The 16,050-nt window shown below is 30.0% G+C and overlaps 2 pseudogenes; one reads left to right on the top strand and one right to left on the bottom strand.

Moving 5' to 3' along the window:
• Positions 1–242: 242 nt before the first annotated feature.
• LOC138942042 (putative nuclease HARBI1) lies at positions 243–2,401 on the top strand (annotated as a pseudogene).
• A 676-nt stretch (positions 2,402–3,077) lies between these two features.
• Positions 3,078–6,207, bottom strand: LOC138942107 (uncharacterized; annotated as a pseudogene).
• Positions 6,208–16,050: the final 9,843 nt, after the last annotated feature.

Genomic DNA, 16,050 nt, shown 5'->3' with positions numbered 1-16,050 from the left:
GTCGGTGTCATTGCACACGTAACAGACACAACGTAATGTAATCAGGAAGTAAGAAAATATATCAGTTAAATATAAAGTTAAATTAATTGTAATTTTCATCTGAGATAAATTCTTCTTTGAGCTTCAATTAGATACATCACAATTTCAGTAAGTATTGTGTATTCAAATACTTCGAAATAAGACAAGAATGCAGTTTAATAATATTCCTAGCAATAGTCTAAGAAGTAATAGATCTTTCTTATTTTCAGTGATGAATCATATCTTTGTTATAGATAGCATATCATGGTATTTTGTGCAATATCTCCATCAGTTCCATGAAAGAATTCTGTGTATGAAATTCTAATATATTATGCTATTTATTAACATTTTTTAACGCCTATTTCAGATATAAGAGAACTGTAGCGGGATTCTGTAACTCCTTAACGACGAAAATCGCTATCGTTAACTATCGATATCGATGATTATCGCAAAAGCTTATTCTGTAACTAGCAGTTATCGACAACTCTCGATAACTTGAATCGTTGAATTCCGAAAATTGTCAATGCGGTTGCGATCGATACCGGAGGTCTCGCTAAGCCGTTAACGATAATCTATGTAATCGGTAATGCGTTGATGTATGTAATGTATGCATGTATGTGTAATATATGTGACATGTGACATAGTGAATTAGAAAAGTTGCTGGATAAAATATAGCTAATAATACGGATTGAAAGTAAGTACAAGTTTTTCTGTTCCTTGAATCTTTAACTTTTGTCTAATAGTTTCCCATAAAATAATTTCTTAACTTTTCGTTTTAAGATGGCTCTTGGCTATCTTAAAACGAAAAGCTATCTTGCCTTAGATTTAATGAGAATGGAAGATCGTGTTTAACGCCTTAAACGAAGGACACAACGACAATTGTTGCGAGCAACAGAAAATCCATTTGATTTGACGAACAACGAATTTAGGGAGCTGTACCGCCTAATACCGGACTTAATTTTCGATCTCATCAATGCATTAGAACCTCGATTGCAGCGAACAAGGATCACTGGACTGTCTACAGAAAAGAAAGTAATACAAATTATAACACCATATATTTTACAATACAATGTATTATATATTTTTGTTTTCTTAGGAGTTTTTATTTTTATTTTTTTTAATTTTAATTTGAGTTTGTTGATGGTATTCATATAAATTTCATATATTATAGGTATTATCGGCAGTGAGATTTTATGCAACTGGCTGCTTTCAACGTCCTGTGGGTGAGCAATGGGGCATTTGCATGAGCCAGACATCTATCAGCAGATGTATACACAAAGTGACAGATGCGATCAATGATTTAATATTTAGACAGTGGGTACAATTTCCTATGACTCTAGGAGCTAGATAGCTAGCGAGAATGCAATTTCAAAATGCATGTCAGCCATTTGAAGGAGGTATAGGAGCAATTGACTGCACTCACGTAGCGATTCTTGCTCCCAAAGAGCATGAAGAAGCCTACGTTAATCATCATGGATATCATTCATTAAATGTGCAAATGGTAAATATTTAAATCATTGATTGGTACAGCGTGTTTTATGTATTAATAACTAATTACAATGTTTGATCCCTTAGATATGTGACCCGAATTTAAAAGTACTAAATGTTAATGCAAGATATCCCGGAGCACGGCACGATGCATATACAATATATGGAGTGCTTCTGCTGCACGACGAGTTATGGAATGCGCATACAATCGTGGTGAACGGCGAACATATCTCATTGGTAATTATTATCTTAATTTTTTATGTTAGAAATTACTGTAGAAAGCCTTTATTGTCGATTTATGGCACATAATACATCATGTATTTTACACATTGTTCGTTTCAGTACATGAATTCTTAAATTCCTTGTATTGAATTTAAAATGTATTAAAGAGCTTTAAATATTTTGTTTATATAGGTGATTCAGATTATCCTTTGGAGCCATGGCTATTAACTCCTTTGCCCCGAGAGCCGCAAGGAACTCCACGTTTCGCATAACGAAGTGTTATGTAGCGCAAGAAATTGTGTCGAACGTCTTTTTGGTGTAATGAAGTCTGGAGATGTCTTTCTCGACATAGGGTCTTGCAATATGAGCCTGGCTTTGCTGGAAGAATTGTCAATGCTTGCGCAGTCCTCCATAATATGCGGATTGCTCACGGCATACTTGATGATGATCTGTTCGATGAATTTGATGATGCACATATGTACGAAAATTGTAGTGAGGCTTATGATATTAATAATCCGGATAATAATGATCGTAGATCTCTTGCTATCGCACATCGCATCCAAGATCGTTTAATAGCAGAAAGATTTGGTAGATGAAATTGTACAATGTATAAATGTAAATTTAAAATTAATTATCTTATACATCAGATCATTTTCAATCTATTTTATTGTGATAAAAAGCAATTTGTTTTCGTTTTCTTAACTTCTATATTTATTTAAAAAATGTATTGTCTAAATATATTCAATATTCTTTTCTTGTATATATTATAGGTGTAAATATACAGATATATTTAGGTATAAATATATACACAGTATTTTTTGTAAAGATTGAATAAACAAGCGAGACACACAAAGTGCTAAAAGTTTTTATATTTTGTACTCCTGATTCAGTTAATCATATGTAATAAGATTGACACACAAATTGTGTTGAATAGCGTTACACCATATATAGTTGCAATATAAAAAAAATATTTTAAAAATCACTTGATCCCCAAAATTAACAAATAATTGCCAAACAATTTCACTCAGTTTAAAAGTATATTTAGAATTAGCATACATTTATTTGGTAATACTTCACAGTCTTGAACATCTTTGGTAATATTTAACATATTCTTCTTGCGCGTAACTTAATATTAACTTAATATTGTATTTGATCCAAATAGTACAACACAAAATTATAAAATGAAACTAAAAATAAAACAAAATTATAATTATAATTATTAAATAAAGATCATTATTATAGATACTATATATTAATTTATCATTATTATAAAAATATAGGGCGGATCACATTTGGCAAAGAAGTACTCGCAGTACTTCATCGAATTCTCTAGGAACTATGACATCACAGAGATTATTCGTTGAGATAAGTAGGCAATAGGTTTTTCATCATTATTGTAAGTTTCTCAAAAACTCTTATCCGTTCACTATCATTAACAGCTTGTACAGCAGCAGTATCTGCCAACTTTTGTATGGCATGTGCAATTTCAGTCATTGCAAGCGCATGCATTCTAGATGCCTCTGCTTGAACTTTGGCAGATTCAGCATGTGTCTGCAAACATTCGAATATATTTTATGAATTATCTACATAATTTGTTTTTAAAAAATCATATATTTTACGCCAATTGAAGAGTTACTTACAAACGCAGCATCGGCCTGCTTCTGAGCAATGGACTAGAAGTTCTCCCTTGAGAAATATAATTTTTCGGACGGTGTAACTCGATTAACTACAAATAATTGAGAAATCAAAAATATAAATATAAAAAAACAAACAAAAACATAAACATAAATTTAAATATATAAAAAATTTTGAAAAACAAGTTTAAAAATTATAATCTAGAGTAAGATTTTAGCTTTACATTTTCTCGATGAAGTGGGCGCATTAATGTTTTATGAAGAACTACTTGATTCTTCTGCAGACTTTGATGTTGGAAATGGGTACGGGGTTTTTCTTGTCCTAAAAGATGGAATAGCAGTCTTTGGAGCCTTTCTCGATTCGCAATTAGCGAGAATCTGTGTAGCATCAGAATCTCTATTTTTATTTATATTTTCATTAGGTTCTAGTGAAGAATTCTCATAGAAAATTAAATCATTGTCATTGTTATCTTCGGAATTAGCTGCAAACAAAAGAGTATGTATATTATGCATTATATATGCATAAGAATATGTATTACAACTTATCAATTTATAGAATCTATTTATAATTTAATTTATCTGGAATTTACTTATTATTATTATTATTTCTTACCATTTAAATACTGCGAATCTTGAGAAATTTCGTTTGGGGTATCTGTGCAAACACTTATTATTGTATTTGTGGAGTCTCTGACAAAACTGAAGTATTTCCTTGTTCAAGTTCTTCCAGCAAATTCTATATACACGGATAATAAGTACATTTGTAAAAATACTGCTTCCATCGAAAGAATATGTTGCGACAAATATCGTGACTTTAAAAGTTTATAAATATTACCTCCTCATCAGGGATAGTTTCTGCGCAATATTTACTTCCTTCGACATACTCGGCTCCTATTATTCCAATCACACGTAGCTCAAGTTCAGTCAGTTCAGGTTGCATGATAGCTTTATTGCCCGTTAATCCCTTTGCCTTCCGCAAATCTTTTGCTTTTATTGAAGTGCGACTTTTAAAGTCCCTCCAAACCTTAAACATATAAATAAACCCACATGTTATACAGAAGATTTTGTGCATAAGCACTAATATTAATTAGAATAAGAATTAGAAATATTCCCAGTAAATGTTACATAATATAATGTTATATATATATATATTATTAGGTATGTTATAGAAATATTTTATATTATTAGACGTTATATAAATATTTTATATTATTAAATATATTATAGGAATTATACTATTAGATATATTTTAGAACATATATAAATATATGTGCATGCATATATTCATACCACTTGCCACTGTTCAACCGTTTTTGTCGCTCCGAAAGGAATTCAATTCATTTACTAATTCTGTCCACTTTTTCTGAGCTTCTTCTCTTCCATGTAGAGCATTAAATTTTCCTTCCGCAAGACCCTTGTTTAAATAAAAATAATCTATCATTTTTGTTAACTGTAAATTTGATGCCCTTGCAGTTTTTGTTTTTTTGCTGTGAAATAAAAGTCTCTCATTAAAGAACTCCGCACTTATCATATAGAAAATCTGTCCCGGTCAAATCAATTGATTTTTACATATGTTGTAGCTTATGACCTACTGAACAAAAGATGTAATGGGCACAAAGCTCAATAATGGACAGTTATCGAGTTATAACCAGTCAAACATGAAAAATTCGGACTGCCGAATAGTCAAATCTCGGAAAGTATTGATTTTTTTGAAAAATGTTTGGAACAAACATAGTAGGGTTTTACAAAATCTATTAGTTGGTGACATTATTTGTGAATTTTGAATGACCTTGAAAAGCTCCGTGAACAAAAATCTTCCACAAAAATGCCTATTTTTTATCATATTCGTGTAGCTAAATTCGAGACGTTTTCAAAATATTTTTGATGAACCTTTTTTCTACTAAAACTTCTTGAGAACTAATATACACGATTTACCATCTCTGGTTATGAGCGTAGAGTTATGTGTAGAGCGCTCGATTCACGATTCCGTAATGTTACAAAACATCAAATATTTATAGCTTACAACATAAGAGATGCAGATAATATAGATGATGAGAGGGAGGCGATTTTTGGTTATTACTGCACCTGTAAGTCAGGCGCACGGACTGTGGGTACATGTGCACATGTAACCAGCGTATTGTGGTATTTAGGATATGCACGACACCAGCCCAATGTTCGTTATCCCTCTTCATCATTATTGAACACAATATTAGATGCCGCTCAGAGACCACCACAGCAGGATCCAAATAATGAGTAATATACAATAAGATCATTTATTTTATTACCCCACACATACACACACACACACATACACACACAGCAGAGAGGGTTTGGAATCAAAAAATACTACGGGAGTGACGAACCGTGGGGTCCTTATCTCTGCTGTGACACATAAAGATTTTTGTTCACGGAGCTTTTCAAGATCATTCAAAATTCACAAATAATGTCACCAACTAACAGATTTTGTAAAACCCTACTATATTTGTTTCAAACATTTTTCAAAAAAATCAAATCTCTTCCGAGATTTGATTATTCGGCAGCCCGAATTTTTCATGTTTGACTGGTTATAACTCGATAACTGTCCATTATTGAGCTTTGTGCCCATTACATCTTTTGTTCAGTAAGTCATAAGCTACAACATATGTAAAAACCAATTGATTTGACCGGGACAGATTTTCCATATAATTAGTGCGGGGTTCTTTTATCATATGTAATTTGTATATTGTATATATTTTATATTTATCAAAATACATACTTATAGATATGTGACATTTTCCAATTGATGAAGTTGTTGTGTTTGCACTTTGTTAAAATTAAAAATCACAAACTAATCTGTAAGAGATTAAATGAGAAAGCAAAGCTAAATATTCTTTCCGAAAGAAAAATCGTTCGATATTTTCTGGAAAGATGTAAGGATGATGGACTTATTATAAACATATAATACAACCACTATATACACTATATACATTATATTTATTTACAACAGTCTTGCTCGACAGCGAGAATTTTATTCTTCTCCGCGAGAGACACTCGATAGCGACTATTCTCTCTCGCTTCCCACCAATGATAACTCAACCCAGAGTTACCACAATGCTAAGACGTTCATAAATTCCTTCAAAAGTGACTAGATTTTAACTGCTTAAAATCTGACAACGTTGCACATCTATCGAATTATTTCGATGCATCTGTAACGAATTTTGCATCGATTATAATCGTTAAGGCCACGTTACAGAATCACCTACAACCCCAGTTCGTACCAAACGCGATTATCTTTTATTCTCAACAAAATTTAATATTTTTATTATTTAAACACTAAAGCTTATTAATTAATATAATTCTGCTTATTAATTAATAAGTCTGCTTAAATAGATTGAAGCGAAAATTAAGTTATTTCTTCTAATGTACAATTTTTTCTTTTGTATTTATTTATTGTCTCGGCTATTGGCTTTAAACAATTGTTAGTCTGTACGTATAATCTTAATTTATATTTTATTTTATATTAATATTAAAATCGCTGTTTTTAAGATATTAATAAAGCATATTGCAATACTTTTTCAGCACATGCACTGATCGGTTTTTAAAGCAGTCAAGTGATTGATATAAAAAAAATAATATATTTCATAGCTATTTAATATATTTTTATTATATTTAATTGTATTAAAAACTGCTTTTAGAAATAATTTTTCAATTGTTTAACAAATTCTAATTGTTAAATTGTACGCTAACAATCAAAAGTATTTTATGAGTATCAATTGTCTTAAAATGCAGTTAATGAAATTATTGGCTTAATGAAATTGATTCCAATTACGAACTATTTATAGTCATGTTAATTTATAGTTTTTTTTTAATAGGATATAGATTTCTTTCTTTATAGAATGATTTAATTATCATATTTTTACTCGAAATATGTTGGATAAACATAGAAAATATTTTAATATTTATTGAAACTTTATTTTCTTTAACAAATCTTACTTTATTTTTTATTATAGTTGTTTGGAAACAATTAATATGGTTAATTTTTATACGTATTTGACGATTTATTTATTACATTTAGTTTTTATTAATTAAACTTTCTTTAGAATATATACTATTTTTTACAGACTGTATTTGCTTTTTCCTTGTTCTGTATTGATTATTTGTAGACATTATATTTATTTTATAGACATTATATTTCTTAAAAAATCTGTTTGAGTTTTATTGAATTAAATATTATATAATTGAAGTAATTCTTTTTACAAAAAATAATTTATTAAAAATGTTATTCTGGTAGTACAATAAAATGTTATAATATTATATAATATCATATAAATATATGTTATAATATTAATAGTTATAATATTATATAAATTATACATATCAAGCTTGTATTGTTTTACTGATAATTATTATCATAAGTTTCTGTTAAAAATAATATTAAATACAATAAATATAAATAAATTTCAAAAAAATAATGTTCCTTTTTTATTCTTATTCTAATTTATATTGTAGTACCATGTAAAAAATACATACAATATCTTTGTTATATAAACGTAATATTTTGTTAATGTAAAATTTAATGACAAGTAAGAAATAAATAAATTTATAATTAACTATGTAATATACTTGTTTTAAATTTATTTGGTGTTATTACTATAATAATACATGCAAAATACATAGTGTTGTAACTATCATAAATATATCTTTTTTCTAATAATATATATTAGTATATCAATATATAATATATATTGATCATAAGTATTAATCTCAAACTTTTATATTTTAGAAAAATGTAATAGATTATTCTATATATCTAACATAATAATAATTAAATTTGTATCAGTCTTCTTTAGTTCGTCTTTTTCATTTCAATTGTTCAGTTTTGTTATTTATTAACTAATTAAAATATAGTATATTATCACATGTAGATTATAAGAACTTAAATCATGATGTGTTCAAGCGTAAACACATATTTTTATTTGAAATTTCTCTTAAAATCCATTAATGAAATAAATAAACTTTTTTTAATAATGAACAAAAAATAAACATTTCTATAATAAAAATAATTCTTTTACACTTTATCATTTTTATACCGATATTGCACTTAAATAAGTTTCTATACTTTGGTACCGTTATATATATTTTTTAGCATTTGTCTTTTTCATTTCAATTGTTCAATCTTGTTATTTAATTAACTAATTAAAATATAGTATATTATCACATGTGGATTATAAAAACTAAAATCATGATGTGTTTAAGTGTAAATACAAATATTTTTATGAATTTGTTTTCAAAATCTATTAATAAAGTAAATAAACTTTCTTTAATAACGAACAAAAAATAAACATCTGTAATAAAAATAATTCTTTTATCCTTTATCATTTTTATACCGATATTGTACCTAAATATGTTTCTATACTTTGATGCCGCTGTATTTTTTAGCATTTATTGCGTTTTGCATTACGAATTTGATTGTGTAGCCAAGACTTTATTGCTGCTGGCTAACGATTTTTCAAAATATTATTGCGCGTTTTAGACGATATTTCTTTTAAAGAAGGTAAAGTAGAATTATTAAAATATTTTTCGAACAGAAATAAAGCTGTTTTTATTTCCTTTTCTGTCCAACGTATTCTTCTGGTCTTTCCGTAAGGAGGGGCTAAAAATAAATTATTATATATAAATCTATAAACATATTGTTAGAAATTAAGATAAGTAATAATTTTAATAATAAGAGAAAAATTATACATTTCTTTAATGATTTTATTTATCGTAGCTGCAATAAAAATTACTTACTGAACCGTTTCTTTTTTTTAGCACATTCTTCGTCTGAATTATATTCATTTTCTATAGCGTGTTTATTTATATTCTTTCGTTTCAATGAAGTCTTCTTTAAATTTTTAACATGTGGCAATGTGTCACTTTCTGATGTTCCATCTTCAACTATATCATTAACAACGAATTTTATATAAAAAATATATAGTGAAAGTTTTATTTATGATATATGATAGCTTAGGTTGTATCATATGAAATTCGCAGTTTCTATATGTCAAAATAAAAATGCTGTATTTTCAAGAAAATAAATTTTGTACAATCAAAATATGCACTATTAGCATTAATAGTTTTTTGTCAACGTAATACTAAATCAAGTACTAAATTGTATATTCCATTTTTGAAAAATTTGAGATTTTTAGACCGAACGAAAATAAGAAACGATTATGAAACATCAAATATCGGCAATTCCATATGATATAATTATAGATATATATAAAGACCGGCCCTTGCCGTAAGAGGTAGCATCGAAACATATGAAGGACAGAAACAACATTCTGAGTATTTCTATCGTTTTTTTGGTCGCGTAGTAGGGATTGGTAAGGATAGCATTTTTCCTTTAGAGTGAAAATGCTTCCTTGCCCAAAATACCCAAAATGCTATTTCTGTCTTTTATATGTCTCAACGCTACCTCTTACGGCAGGTCTATTATATGGGTACAATCTGATACAATTGCCAAGTATAATAAAGAAGTATTCCATAATTATTATAAAACTACTATAAACTGTATATAAAAACTACTATTAAAATACCTGTGTTTTGAATTTCGTTAATACTGTTTTCTGAAATATTGGTATTCATTGTACCGTTAGATATTACTGAATTGCTTGTAGTATCAGTAGTGTTTGTAGTATTAGTAGTGTCTGTAGTATCTGTTATGTTATGTGAAGATATATTTTGAGTTTTCTTTAAAATTTTTGCCATATTGAAAATATCTAATTCTGCCACAGGTTGTCTATAAATATTTTTATGTATATCCTTATGATGACCCATAAAATCAGCAATAAGAGAAATTTCAGTATCTGGTAAATGTGCACATTTTGTAGCCATATCTTTACGCAAAATAGTTCCTCGTAAGCTTCTTTTGTTCTCTGCCCCATATATATTAGAAAATTCACGCATTAATTTTGTTCAGAAAATCTCGCGCCTTTTACGCAATCTCCTCAACAGCATCTCACTCACTCTGGTCCTTCTCTTTAGTATTCTCTCTCTTTTCCTTTTCACTCTTGTACGCGGCCTTAACCCAATCCCGAAGCCTGTCCTATCAATCTAACTAGCATCGCGCCATGCTATCACCCAATCGTAAGCACGCTCTCAGGACCTTATCCGCGCTCCTGCGTCGATATCGACCCTTTCGGAGATTCTCGATCATTCTGTGAGTACCGGTCTTTCGTGACGCACGTCGCCTTTAGAACAGTTCTTTAAAACTCTCGGAATTCGGTTTACTACTCCGATCGGATCAAGTGAACACTCTCCCGGTTTTCCCCAGGTTCTCTGTAACGTCAAGGAACCTATCAACGGCAAACTAAGCATCGAAATACGTTTGCGCGAGAAATAATTGTGAGGTGCGGCTCAGACCAGGGTGAGTGTGCGTGAATCCTAACTGTTCTGCCCGACACCCCCCGAAACCAGAAACTTCTCGGGTCCTTTATCAAACAAATTTACTCGCTCTTAAATACATAAATCGTCTTTTATCTGTACTCGGCAATCCGAATATATATGGGTTTTTAGAGCTTACTCCTGCCAATTCCCGATATTTTAAAATTACTTCTATAGTTTCCTTCATTTTCGCATTCGAAAAGACTGGAACATTGCGATTTAGCTTACCACGAATGATGAAACGAATATAGTTTAAAGCAGATTTTCTTTCTCTTTCTGGTAATCTCTTATACAATTCATCCTTTTCTGTAATTTTCATGAAATTTTTATAATCTGCAATATAAGCTCTCTCTATTTCTCCTGCACGGCGCCGATTGAAGATTTGAATTAATATCAATATTACTTCAGCTAGTGATTTCCAAGCACGAAACGTGAATTCATTTTCTATCTCTCGCATGCAAGATACTCTTTCTTTTTCTAAATAGTTAGTTAACTTTTTGATATCTGATGTTTTTGGAAGATTTACTATTTTTTTTCGCCTGTTTCTAGTTTGCGTTTCTATTGGGTGATTGCATAAGTTCGTGCCCAATTTAAATATAAACTTCAATAGATTATATTTTAGAGATAACACTTTTATTAATCAATTATATATAGTCTCCATTCTTTTCTACAATGGTTTTCCAACGATCTATAAGTTTGTCGATTCCATTTTTGAAGAAAGAACTTGGTTTTTCTTGAAAAAAGTTTGTAAGGTCGTTTTCGACAGCTTCCTCGGAATTGAAATTCTTGCCATTTAAACTATTCTGCAAAGACCGGAACAGATAAAAATGTGTCCGGATAAAGCTTAGCTTTTGCTGGCAAGGCTCGTCGCAATAGTGTGATGCACATTTTACGCAAATAATAGAGCAAACCTTGCCGTGCAGGGCATGACAGCAAATTTGTGGCAAGAACAGGACAAACCTTGCTGTGCACGGGATGATAGCAAATTTGTGATAATTCTCTGTATAGGATGATTCAGAAACTCTGCGACAAACTCTGAGGAATGATAAATCTCGCAGAGAGGAATATTTTTTGTGAAGCAATCCATCATGTTTTCTGACGCATCGTTTAAGAATATGCGACTGAGCAGACAAGAGTCTTAAGTAGCATTTATTATAATTATGAGATGATGATAATATATAAATAATTGAAAATGAATTCATAATATAATTAATATATGAATTTTATACACACACACACACACACACGCGCGCGCGCGCGCGCGTATATATATATGTGAATATTTTTTATATATGCATATATACACATATATGCATATATGTATATATTTTTTATAAATATGCGCAATTTGCTCTACTATTCTTTCATTTTCTTATTTTCTCTTTCTAATTGAGATAATTACAGTTACAGGAAGTGCTCAAAATGACTACCTCTAACTTGAATACAAGCTTCAACGCGTCTCATCACAGATTGTCTGACTTTTTCAAAAATTCCGGGTATAGCTTGAATTTCCCGGAAACCATCTTCAACACGTTGACGAAGTATCTCGATGTTGTCAATGGGTGTTTCGTAAACAATGCATTTTAGATGCCCCCAGAAGTAATAATCGAGTGGATTCAGGTCTGGATAGCGAGCTGGCCATGCAATAGGACCAGCACGGTCTATTCATCGATATCCAAGTATGCTATCTTAACTCTATTGGAAAATAAAACAAACTATAATTTGAAAACAAGGTCATGTCGGACATATGTTTATATGAACTTTTTCTCTTATTTTTGTGTCCTGAATCCCTGAATTGCAACACTTCCCACTTTTTAGGATACAGGTTGTAACGGAACGCACGTATCAGCAGTTTTTTTTAAGAAAAACGCATTTTCGTGAAAAAAGTTTCATGCAAAAGTTGTAGAGCTCTAAGTGGCGCATTATATAATAATATTAGTATGACCTTGAATAGCACCGTCAAGGTCATATAAAAATAATTTTGAATTTTTTAAATGGAACCCCCTATTTTTCATTACATATTCTTATAGCTTACCTCAAGAGCTCTCCAAAACACTATAATAAAGTATTTTTTCATTAAGTACTTCAGTGCTGGGATTTACTTGCACATTTTGGCCCGATTTTGTGACTCACGTCTATTGCCCCCCACTCATCGCTCGTGCGTTAGCAGCGAGTCGCCAGATACGTGTAACTAAGGAACGCGACGCTTTGTCTCAGGAGCGTCCGTATATAAGAATGCCCAAATATAATAATAAGACAATACTTTTCTATAATTAAAAGTTTTTCTTCAATATTTTATATCAATGAATTATAAAATATTGAAGAAAAACTTTTAACTCTAAGAATTTTCGCGCTGTATTTTAAGTCTGTGGGGTCAGACTTCAGAGATACCCTGTACCATATATTATACGTCTATGGATAGAAAGCAGAAATGCAACAAGAATAACAGATGCTCAATTTTTATGAATTTTATGGTTATATATGCATTAAACATCCCTCTCTAAAAAAAGCATGTTATTGACACTGTTGCCTCTTTTCCGCGATGCTGCTTAGTCCTCTCGCTGTGTTTACTTCACTGAGTAGCTGTCATAGTGGAGATCGTGAATTTTGATAGTTTGTAGAGATTACGTATTGCGTATTTATTATACGATACGTGCATATAATTCATTTATATAAAAACCTTACAGAACTGGTCTATCGAGCGGTTCGATGACTATCCGTATCGCGTATAATGTTGTAAGCGTATCGTAACACTATTATAATTTTATTGTTGCTTTTCACATGTATTACTACGCCTTATGATATTTCTTTACGAATCTTTATTTTTAATAGGCGCAATTTTTTGATATCATTATTTCCGTGGAATTTTATAAACACATTTACATAAGAGTTTATGGCACGTATACGTGTGTGTGCGTGAGCGTGTGTGTGTGCGCGCGCGCGCACCTGGCTGGATACGTATGCGTAATATATACCAATAATATAATATATAGCAACATTTTATACTCATTTTATACCTAATCGATTTTTTTCGCAATTAATCTCGTATATGCTCAGTCATATTGTTTAGATATAAAGATAAAATCAAATAATTATTTGATGGAAAAGAGTAAAATAGAGAGTATATAAATAAATAATATACAATCACACATCAAAAACAGTATACGTCTAATGCTCTGGTGTGTACGATTCTAAAAAAAAAAAAAAGAAAAAGAGAGAGAGAGAGAGAGAGAGAGAGAGAGAAAATAGAAAAGGGAGAAAGAGGGAGAAAAAGAGACGAATAGAGAAAAGTATGTATATAAATAAATAAATAAATAAATAAATAATATAATTGTATATGTTAAATGTAGATGTATGCGAAAGTGTTTAATGTGAAAGACTATGCAATCAAAAATAATGCAGTAATATTTATATTGGCAACACATAATATTTATATTTATAATATTATATTATATAACATAATATAATGTTATATCAAATCAAACGTTTCGGCCCACTTCGGGTCCTTATCAATAAAAATAATAAAAATTTTAACACATAAAGAGATCGTGAGGCGGAGTAATACATACAGAACGCGATGATAGACTTATAATAGTGTTACGATACGCTTACAATATTATCGAGTGGTTCGCAGATGATAATATGACTATAAGTTTTCGCATAGGTCAGACTCATCTCACAGATACTTAATTTTGCTTCCAGAAATGATGGAGGCAGGCGCAAGCAATGGATAAAATGACCGTATATCTGTATTACAAATAATCCGCTGATAAAGATCGTAATGTCGGATATAGCGAAGGATGTGTGTCCGGTGTAAGCGTATGATGAATAAAATAAAGAATGTTATCCATGTGAACTAAAATGTTTTTCCCCTATCTAAAAAAGGTTTATTATGTCGATACTCGAAAGTCTCGAAGTGTATTGTTGCCTCTTTTCCGCGATGCTGATTGGTTCTGTCATTGCGCTTACTTCGTGAGCGGCTGTCATTGCATATTTTGACAGTTATTTTGTGTGTATATCGTTAAAAATGTTTAATGAAAAAGAATAAATGGCGCGCGCAAAGCGCGCATTGTGGTTTTCTAGTATATTTAAATTATAGTAAAAAATTATATGTGGAAGTGAATATTGTATGATGAGAAATAATAATAGAATAACGGCTAACAAAATGAACAAATGTATGAAGACACGGATGTCTAATAGACTTTATAACTTATTGCTTTTTCTGTATCGACACTTCATGTATTATCAATAAATAAAATAATAGACAGTTAACGCTTAGTAAGAGTGCCAATTTTTATTTGATATTATTTTCTAGCAATCGTAACAATTTTATAAACCGACAACTATTTGTCATTATGATTTCTCTTTGATTATGACGATGATATTTATGCATTAAAAATAAAACTGGCCAAACAGGAAGGATTTCTTTGATGAAATATTCAAATCATTATTTATTGTAATTATGGCAATAATATGTTTTTATGGATTAAAAATAGAACTAGTCGAATGAGGAAAAATCTCTTTGACGAGATGACCAAGGTTAATACATGCATTTATTCATTGTAGTTACGTGGCAATAACATGTTTTTATGCATTAAAAATAGAACTAATCGTATAAGGAAAAATCTCTTTGACCAGATGTCCAAAATTAATAAATATAATGATTCATTGTATTTATATGGCAATAATATATTTTTATGCATTGAAAATAAAATTAGCCAAACAAGGAAAAACCTTTTTGTGGCAAAAAATTAAGCATTCACCAAAACCTTTACAGCAACTGGTAAATCGATTATACGAAGAAAATGTATTTCGCATAGAAAAAATATTACAAGAAACATATCCCATTATACATTATAATAATTCATTTCAAATATCTCGCTTGGAATATAGAGAATTTATCATTTCTTCGTAAAAACCTAATAATTGCTGCTTAATATCAAGTAACATAATTATTCTGGTAAATGAAATATTATTACAAAATGGAAACGTATATCTTTGTGGCAGTAAAATTACTAATACACAATCTCTTTTTTTTAAACCTTGTGATTCTAAACATCTAAATATAGTTGTAATTATTAATTGTTTTATTTCTGATTACTATCTCAGTTGAAAAAGTAAAAACATAATGTTTAAAATTATCGTTTCCTAATTATGAAAAATCTGTTATAATTCCTTCGATACATCATCAAGATTAATTTCTTGAAAATAATGTACTATTTTTTTGTACTTTTTAATATTTTTTGTCATTGTACTATATCTATTTTTATTATATCTGAAGACA

The sequence above is a fragment of the Polyergus mexicanus genome, unplaced genomic scaffold, assembly GCF_030449975.1.
Source record: "Polyergus mexicanus isolate NDT 795.1 unplaced genomic scaffold, iyPolMexi1.0 SCAF_21, whole genome shotgun sequence".
Lineage (NCBI taxonomy): Eukaryota > Metazoa > Arthropoda > Insecta > Hymenoptera > Formicidae > Polyergus > Polyergus mexicanus.
The sequence above is the reverse complement of the archived record's forward strand: the minus strand, read 5'-3'. Positions and strand labels throughout refer to the sequence as shown.